At 35.4% G+C, this 10,307-nt stretch overlaps 1 pseudogene; it reads left to right on the top strand.

Moving 5' to 3' along the window:
• The first annotated feature begins 1,064 nt into the window (after positions 1-1,064).
• LOC140522817 (heterogeneous nuclear ribonucleoproteins A2/B1 pseudogene) lies at positions 1,065-9,805 on the top strand (annotated as a pseudogene).
• The last annotated feature ends 502 nt before the right edge of the window (positions 9,806-10,307 follow it).

Raw genomic sequence — 10,307 nt, 5'->3', positions numbered from 1 at the left:
ATGTGTCCATGAAATGCCTGGTCACTTAGGGATTCAGACTATATATCAGTGTGCACAAGACCTAGGTATTAGTGTCTCTCATTCATTGTTAAAACAAGTAGCACAGGAATGTGATATATGTCAATTGGAAAAGGAACAAACATTTTCTCAGGAATTAACTGGAAAGATAGCAAGGGAAAGAGTCCCAACCCAAATTTGGCAAAAAAAAAAAAATTATATTGGACCCCTGCCCTAAGATAAAAGATACAAATCTATACAGACTTTTGTTAACACCTATTCAGGTATACTAATGGCTTGTCCCTATAAGAATTCGACCCAGAAAAACACTTGTAAAACTCTGGATATCATAAGTCTGTATTATGGAACCCCAATGAAGATTCAAAGTGACAGTGGGTCACATTTCAAAAATAACGAAATGAAGAGATATGGTGTATTAAGCAACATAAACTGTATATATCATATTCCATATTATCAACAGGCATCTGGGTTAATTGAAAGAATTAATGGATTATTGAAAGAATAGTTAAGGAATTCAAGTTCTATTAATTCTTATCTACTTTGGAAAGATAATTTGTTCACTGGTCTACTTAATTTGAATTGGGAGGATGTACACATCTAGCCAGAATGATGACCCCAAATATGCAAATTAGAAAACAAGAAACACAAAAAATCTCATATATTGAGTATTGAACTTTGAAGTCAGATGTGCCAGCACTGTATCCAGTGATCTCTGGTTGGGCAAGATTTCAGGTACATTGTGTAGTGGACTTTTGATTGTATATAAAAGAAATAAGAAAAATGTCAACTGGAATAGGTATGGGAATTGCTAAGTATTATTTTGGATGAATGTTACCTAAATCAAGGTTGGAAACTTGAGGGATGCATGGATTGGCTGGAGTGATAAGTTCTTATTACCATGTAGAACTAATTTTGACATTCCAAAATTTAAGTGAAGAAAGATACAGTTTTGTAAAAATGATGGAACAGTTCAAGTGATCATTATTCCTTGTGAAATGATACTCCTTGTAAGAAATGACCCTCCTCCTGGAAGAACGAGAAGAGAAATGGAAGGGTTGGGTGCTACTGATAGAATAGAATTGGGAGCTAAGTATGGGTAAAATGGATGCCACCCAATCCAAAGGCTGCAGAAATTATAGCACATGGGAACGATAATACTATAACTGTTGTTTTCTCAGGAAAAGATGATTACCAAATTATACCCTTAACTCATATATGCTACTCTGAATGAGGGTATGGTAACAGATTCATGACCTCTAGAAGCACATCTGACCCTACTGATCCTGCTTCCTTTCATTGTCTCCTTGTTTCTTTTTGGCTTTTTGTCTGTTTAACTTGTTTGTTAGATTTGTGTCCTGAGGACTTAGTACCCTCCACCTACAGATGCTTAATTGCTTAAGCCAGGTAGTACTCCATGTCCATGACTGTGATGCATCACCCCTGGAACTAGTGTTGACCAAGCTCTGGATGCCAAGTAAAGAACTGACCTCTCGATGAGACCTCTTAGGGCAGGGACTTCTCTATGTCCAAATTCAGCAGGAAGTAGCTTTAAAAGAAAAGATCTTTTTCCCTTACCCAAAGATTTTAGGCCCCATTCTTTCGAGGGAGGAATGATGGTGTGCTTGTGCTCAAGCACCACTCTAAGATATTGTTTTATGTGTTTATTTTGTATGATCCCTGTTATATTGTGAAGTTCTGTTGACACTGATTGCCTAGGATATTATTTTATATGCTTATTTTCTGTTATTCCTACTACAGTTCTGTTGATATCATTTGCCTCATCAACCTATGTAATGAATACAAAGATCTTGGGGTGGAATGTAGTAGCAATTTAAATGGGAGGATCTTTCCCATTTGTTAATAGGCCTGTGTGACCTGTTTAAATCTCCTGGAAGCCTAAGTCACATGTGATGGGAGATTGCTGAACAGGTGGAACAGGAAGGGTGAAGCAGAAATGGGAGGAAATTGATGATAGCAGTTGGGGGGGTGGGGAGTAAAGATACAGGCATGCACACCTAGTCTTGGGAGCGTTTGTTTGTGGGAAAGCCCTAGAAAGGGAGTTGGGGTAGGCTTGGGAATGGCTTTGTGTCCAGCAATGTTAATGTATATTGGCTTCTCTATTACTATGATATATTTGGCTTTCTGGTGTTGGGAGTTAACTTTCTGGTGTCTGAATAAGTGTTTTTCATCTGCCTTCTATATAAAGAGTCTGTTATACTTTGTGTTTCAGAACTACACTGGCATATTCATAGTCGCCTGTGGGGCTGTGAATATTGCTTTGGTGATACAACAGTGGAAATATTCTTGAACTCTTGGTGGATAAACTCCTCTTGCCAAATGACAAGAAAAATTTTACTAAGCTTTTGTTTGAGCAATGGACCCCTCTCCCAATTTGTAACTCTCAGTTGGAATAAGATCAGCATCAAGTGCTTTGCCACACAGCAGGAGCTGATTGGCATGCAAAGCCTCTTCTTCAGTTGGAACCTCACAAAGTCGGGATTGACTTCAGCCTGAAGTAAATGGTCAGTGGTGTGAGCATTGATTAATGGTAGTTTCTTGAGAACACTATGAAAGTATTCAGTCTTTCTCTATGATCATGTCCTCGTCGTTAATCAGTGTGCCTCCTTTGGTACTGAGTAACTGAGATGCACCATAGATCTTGGACCCATAAAGTCTTCAGAGTGTCATAAAAGCACTTTGGATGGTAACTATCATCATAAAACTGAATTTCATCTGGCTTCTCATGGGGCCAAGAATCCTGAATATCTCTAAGCTTTACTTGTAAAGTAAAGCTTATTTTTGATGGAATTAAAGCTGCTTTCTTACAGATGGTAAATCTTGCTGGTGACTTCTGTGGAGTTCAGATTTTGCATTTGGCAGCTTCTGAATTTCTTCATCATTTTCATGAAAACAGTATTGATATTTGTGAGTATTGTGACCCAGATGAGTAAATGCAGTGCTGTACACCAAATCTCTGAAAGCTGCCCACTCCTTTTCTGTTCCACTGTTGCCAACTGTATGTTGGCTCAATTTCCCTCAAAGTTAGTAACAAACTGCTCCCACTCAAAGAAGCCCTCTAGTCCGTTGACGTTTTTTTGTTTTTGTTTTTTGTTTGTTTGTTTTGTTTTCTGGAAGTCATTTTGCCTTGGGGTTGTCCCTTTCATTGAATGTGAATATTTAACTAGGAGAGGATAAGTCTATGATCAGTGTAGTATTCTGCACCACACGTAGCCTTCATAACTCTCACATCTTCTCTGTCCTTTCTCCTTATATTCAAATTGTCCATTAAATGTCAGTGTTTCCTATGAGGGTGTATAGGAAGTTTTATTGTGTTTTATTGTGTTTTGGTAAATGAAGAACAGTGCTGGTGATGAGAAGGTCATGGGATATAGAAGTCTTCAGCAATGTGACCATTGCTGCTACTATTTCCAACTCTATTCATTCCAAGGACTATATATATTCATACACATTCATTTTTCAGAAATATTACACTTTATTTTGTCTATAAGTGCACATATTCCATGTACTGATTCTGAGGGGAGAAATTTTTGCAGATGTTTTTGTAATGTGTGTGTGTGTGTGTGTGTTTGTGTGTGTGTGTGTGTTTCAAATGCTGGGTGTGATCTCCACCTGCCATAGAAGTCAGGCCAGGGTTGGGTAAGCAGACAATTTTTAGAGCACCTTTTCTAGCCCCTTCCTCATACCAGGAAGTGAGTGGTAAAATCTTTAAAAGGCTGCTCAGACACCCAAGGTGCTGCTGAAGCCATTGCTGCTTGTAGTGAGAAGATGACCCTATGATCCGAGCTGCCTTTGTGAAAGATTTTAACTACAGTTCCCAGTGTACATGCACCTGATGTTTAATCACTTGCTTGTCACCACAGGACTTTAGAATAGGCTAAAATGGTAAAATGGTATGTATGATGTGCCTATGGCTAGGACATGTGGTAGTCAAGTAGGTGGTTGTAACACTAGAAATTATATCCACCAGAACAGCAACAGCTAACAATAGGGCAAACCATTATACACAATGCAGTTCATCCATGAGGTCAAAACTTTTTATAATAATATGCAGACATTTAAAATTTTTCTAATACAGTAAATATCAATAGACATAATCCATATAAACAAACATTCTCTGGGCAGTGCACAATAATTTTTAAGATGGCAAAAGCTTTCTGAGACCAAAAAAACTGAGAACTTCTGTTTTATAGATTTTTATTGATGAAGGAGAGAAAAGATGTCGGATGTTTGGTTGAAGAGTTGGAGTTTCATTGCTATTGGTGTTTGTTTCATTTAATTGTGGTTTTGCTTTTGGATAAAGAAGACTTGAGGATGCTTGTGGGCACCAAGGGGAACCAAAGTAATAAACCAGATTTATTGCTGCATTATTTTCAATGAAAATGCCAGAATTTGTGCATTTGAGGGATCATTTCTCCTTCAACATAGTCACTTTAGAAAGGTATATACATTCCAAAGACCTTATTTTGCAAAATATTTTTACAACTCTTGTTTTATAATTACCTTTGGAGCCAGCTTATTAATAACAACTTAAAATTTATTTTATTACTTCAGAGTAAGAAAACATTCCTTTTTTGTCTTCTCTTAATTTTTCCAGTTTTTCTCTGCTTTCCCAATTTTAGTGTAGTTCCCTATCCACTCATATGATCCTTCAAGTGGAAAGTCAATAACCTTAAACATAATGAATATGGCTCCAATGATGAACCAAGAACCCAGTGACAGGAGTTACAAAGAATGTAGAGAGAATGAAATCTGTGAACTGAGGGAAGGGTCCTATGTGGAGTATATTAGGAAGCAGGGTCTCTGATTTAAATTTATGCACTCACTGTCTTCTGTCTTTGTTAAAAGTAACAATATAGGGATGATACATTAAATGTTATAATTCAGAATATCAAAAAATAACAAAAAGGATTTTTTACCTATATAGAAACTTAGCTATGATATAGCATATGCTGTTTCTTCTTCTTTTTTTTTCCCCAGAAGAGAGACCTGGAATCCAGAGAGGTTAAAATTATTTATCAAGGGCAGACAGCTAATTAGTATGAGTCTTGGTAAGTCAAATGTTGTAAGTAGATAATTGATGAAGAATAAAGTGAATTATGAACTACATATAAAATATGGTTTCCTTACTTTAATGTACATAAAGTTAACTCTAGCTAATACAGTGGTGTTTGGTTGATATACATGGGGAACTGCTTCAATGAATGCTGAGAATTATTCATAATTAACCTAACAATTAAAGGTCTTAAAAAAAACCAACAACAATTCCTTTAGACAGTTTTAACAAGCCTCCTGTAATTTTGTTTATGCTACTCATACATATGCTTAGCAAGTCCCTTCTTTATAGTCAAAGTAAAGGTCAAATTTACCTTTGTTCCTGCCTAAATTATAACACATGTTGAATTATTTGTATGTAAATTATATTGATTTAACTATACCTGCTCTATCTCTCTTCAAGAGGATATGTTGGGGGGGGGGGCGGAAGCAAAATAACATAATTAGTTAAAATAATATTAATAAATAAGTGTTTTAAAATTTTGTATCATATAACAAAGCATCATTCCATTACAACCCAACCTACTCCTGCCATATAGTTTCACCACCTTATCAAACCTAAAGTGATTAATGCAAGTACCATGTAGATTGATATATGATATATACTTCCATTTGTAATTATTTTTAAAGGGTTGTTTTCAGTTTTGGCGACTATTGCTCACATATTTCAAAACTCTGGTTTTATCATTGTGACCTCTCATTTCCCCAGTGCAGAGTGGAGTCTCTTTATGAGTTTGTACATTTTCTTCCAAAATTCTGGCTAAAATTTATTCATTGGAAAACCAACCAAATGATAAGCATCTCAGACATTAAGTAGATTCGTTGTTGGATGATATACTTCAAATCTTTCATTAGTCCAATTTTTTGAGTCTTTCCTGCTTGACTCAACCTGCTGCAACTTAATGTTTATTAATGATGTTGTTTTCATTAGCCATTGCCTTATTCTGACCTTTGTGGGTCAGGTTTGAAGCCCATCTACAGCAAACACATTTTCTACTTTTTGAAGTGAAGCTAAGTGACGGACTAAGCCTTATATAGAGTACAATCCATTTAGTACTAATTGTAAATTCAAAGCATAAGTATCCACTCTGTTTTGAGAGATTAAGTTGAAAAAAAATCTCCTGCATGTTTTAATTAAGTATAGTTTATTTTACTTTGTAGCATTTTTGCTTGCTTGTAAAGAGTACTGATTTTCCCTGAAATGTGGTCACTAATATTCTGATAGTTTATGGACTAGAAGTTTCACAATAATCTTTCACCCGGGAATTGTAACTTTTATAAGAAGCCATACTGGGTTGTCCTTCACCCCTGGGTTCCATAACATTGCTAACTTCTTTTGACATCATTCTTAGGATTAATATCAGCAATTTTATTGGTCTGGTATCTGTCTTAACATAATTGCCATCTCTTAATGTTACTGATTAGGTGATCTGATTAATCATTAAAACAAAATCTATATAGTATAGCATCCTTAGATTCAGAAAATAATCACACGTGCTTCTGCATAAATCTTATCAGTCAGTCAATCAACAAGTATTTATGAAGTGCCTACTAAATGTCATGCCCTATACAAGGAGTTGAGGACACAGATACAAAGAATGAAACAATCTCTACTCACAATGCTTATATTTTAATGTAAGCAGACAAAAAAATAGCATATCGAAATAATTAAATACAAACCAGGTTGGAACAGAGGGTACCGTCAATTGAAGGGATCAATGACAATTTCCTGAAGATGTTTGGGGTGCATTTTAAGGACTGTGTAAAACAAAGATAAAAAAACCAAAACAACAACAAACAAATGTATTCCAGAGCTAGGGGAGAGCCAGTACAAGAACAGGGACACTGAAGTAAAAACCATGATATTTTGAGGGATCCATTGCTTCTGTAAGGTGAGTAGCCTCTTTGTCAATGCAGATTTAATCCTTCTAAAAGTTTTTATCTTGTGATTATTGCTCATGTATTCATATACATACACACACACACACACACACACACACACACACACACACACACACATATATATATGTAGGTAATACATCCATTGAATTTGTTAGAGATTTTTCCTTGTACTTGTAGGATTTTTTGTTTTGATTTGTTTTTGCCTTGTTGTTTTGTTTTATTTTCAATGGACACTGATGTACCGCATGACCATCGATCTTGTCTTTCACTTATGCTGTATAGCTGCTTCCCTTTTTATTATTGGAGGTAGATATATTCTATAATGTTTCTTAAAACATTTCTTTTAAAAGAACATTTTATTTTGAACTTCTTAGCAACAATTTGTTAATCTTGTTTGACAGGCAGAATATTTTTATTTTTCAGTACATTTAGGTTATTTTATTCATTACTTTTTAAAGGCTTGTTGTACATGCAACGTGTACAATTCTTTTAACTTTGAATATTTTTTATTAATAAGTATGCTTAGATGTATAAATCTTCTTCTATAAAATGCTTCAACTATACCCTATAAGTTTTTCAATGTTGCCCTGTGATTATAATTTATTTTCATTAAATTATCAGTTGTTTCTATGGTTTATTCTTTTTTCTTAAAGATTCATAAGAAGATTAGGAGACTGCTATTTCTTCTTCATTTAGTTCTAAACCCTTCAACTTGCCTTTGCTAATTGTTTCTTATCAAACTGTGGTCAGTAAAAAATGTGCTATGTATGCATGTATGTACGTATGTGTGCTCTAGTATACACTACATTTTTAAAGGTGCTGTGGCAAACTGAGGAATATTAATTGTCCTAAGAGATACTATGTTTAACTTTTCCAAAATTCTATTCAGGTATTTAATTTATTTTGTCATATTTTTTTGCTGGGTTGGGTCTAAGTCTGGAAGAAGGGATATTATGCTCATTTTATTGTATATTTTTCCTTATTATTAAATTATTTTTCCTTTAGATATTTAGATACTATTCCATTTACTACATATAATGATATTTCATCATCTATAGCAATTTAAATCGTTGCTTTTTTGAGATCATGTTGATGAGTCCTTTTTTGATCTAAAGCATATGTTTAAAGTGTGTTTTGTAATCATCATATTATTGAATTCTATATTCCAATCTATTTTGCCAGACTTCTTAATTTTATGAATGAGTTCATCCCACTCAGATTTAAAGTTATGATTGTTATGTGTTGCTAACTATATTGTGGTATTGTATTATATTGTAGTACAATCTTTACCACCTGTCTCTTTCAATTACAAAGAAGATGAAGGTGATGAAAGGAAGGTATTTATATTGTACTATCTAACTAATTATTAATCTATCATCTATCTATCTGTCTGTCCATCCATCCATCCATCCATCCATCCATCCATCCATCCATCCATGCATCCATCCATCCCTCCATCCATCCATCTATCTATCTATCTATCATCTATCTATCTATCTATCTATCTATCTATCTATCTATCTATCTATCTATCTATCTATATCTATCTTCTATCTATCTATCTATCTTTTTATGTCTATCTTAATAGAAAACTCTACACCTGTTCCTTTCCATCCCATATTGCTCTAGAGTAGGAGGTGAAGACTCTGATCTCAAAATGGAGGTAAAACAGTTGCCCTGCCACCCCTAGTCTGACTCTGGTCATCATCACAGCTGCTAGGTGGAGTAGAGTCATGATCCAAAGGAACCAGAGCAGTTGAGAAATCTGTTTATTGAGCTTTGAACCTATGAATGATAGTTTAAGAGAACACTTTGAAAAATGGGACACTCTCACAGATTATGTGATGAGAGATCTCCAAACAAAATATTCCAGAGGCTTTGGTTTTGTGACTTATTCTTGTCTAGAAGAGGTAGATGCAAAAATGTGTGCTTTGCCACAAGTTTAATGGGCATGTAGTGTAACCAAAGAGAGCTGTTTCTATAGAGGATTCTGTAAAACCTGTGCACATCTGACCATGAGGAAAATTTTTGTTGGTAGTATTAAAGAAGATATAGAAGAATATAATTTAAGAGACTACTTTGAAAAGCATGGCAAGATTGAAACTATAGAAGTTGTGAAAGATCGACAGAGTGGAAAGAAGAGAGTATTTGGTTTTGTAAGTTTTGATGATCATGATACAGTTGAGAAAATGGTTGTTTAGAAATCTCATACTATTAATGGGTATAACTATGTAGTGAAAAATCCCTTTCAGAAACAAGAGATGCAGTCTGTCGGCTCACAAAGAGGTTGTGGAGATGGCTCATGCAATTTTATAGATTGCGTAGGAAATGTTGGAGGTGGTGGAGGAAACTTTGGCCTTGGAGGATACTTTGGTGGAAGAAGTGGTTTTGGTGATGGCCGTGGTGGTGGTGGTGGTGGCAGAAGCAATTATGGAGGTGGGGGTGGAGGATATATGGATTTGGTGGCAATGGTGCCAACTATGGTGGTGGTCCTGGCTACAGTAGTAAAGGGGATTATGGTGGTGGTAGTGGAACAGGATATGGAAAGCAAAGTGGCAGATATGGTGGTGGTGATAGTGGAGCATATTATGGTTACAATAAAGGAGGGAATTTGGTGGTGGTAACTATTGTGGCAGTGGGAACCATAATGATTTTGGAAATTATAGCCATCAATAGCAATCAAACTGCTTAAAGGGAGCAGTTTAGTGGACAGAGCTGAGGCAGTCCTTATGTTGATGATTATGCATCTAGTGGTGGAGGTGGTGGATAATGTAGCAGGAAGTTCAAAAAATTCAACAGAAAAATGCTATAGTTCTATATGTTTCCTTATTTTATTTTTATTATTATTTTATTTGCTTTCAGTGTCCTACAATCACTCCACATAACTTAGAATTCCCCCCTCCCTTACCCTCCTTCTCTCCTCCCTTCCTCCACCCTTCCCAAGATGGCACACAATTTTATATAGGTTCTACACATACATTCTTATTATATGCATTTTCACCTTAGCCATGTTGCATAGAAAACTCAAAATGAATGGGAAAAATAATAAAACAAACCAAAACAAAATGCAAAAGTACATGATCTGCTACATTCTGTGATTGAATTCCATACTTCTTTCTCTGGATATGGAAGGCATTTTACTTTAAGAGACCACTGGAAATTTTTTAAGTCCTTGCATTCCAGTGTATTTCTTAGACTACTAGAAAAAAAAATCCTCTCGTGCTGTGGTGGTGGTTGTGTATAAAATTCTCCTGGTTCTGCTCCTTTCACTCAGCATCAGTTCATATATGTCTTTCCATGCCTCTCTGTAGTCC

The sequence above is a fragment of the Notamacropus eugenii genome, chromosome 2 (assembly GCF_028372415.1).
Source record: "Notamacropus eugenii isolate mMacEug1 chromosome 2, mMacEug1.pri_v2, whole genome shotgun sequence".
Classification (NCBI taxonomy): Eukaryota; Metazoa; Chordata; class Mammalia; order Diprotodontia; family Macropodidae; genus Notamacropus; species Notamacropus eugenii.
The sequence above is the reverse complement of the archived record's forward strand: the minus strand, read 5'-3'. Positions and strand labels throughout refer to the sequence as shown.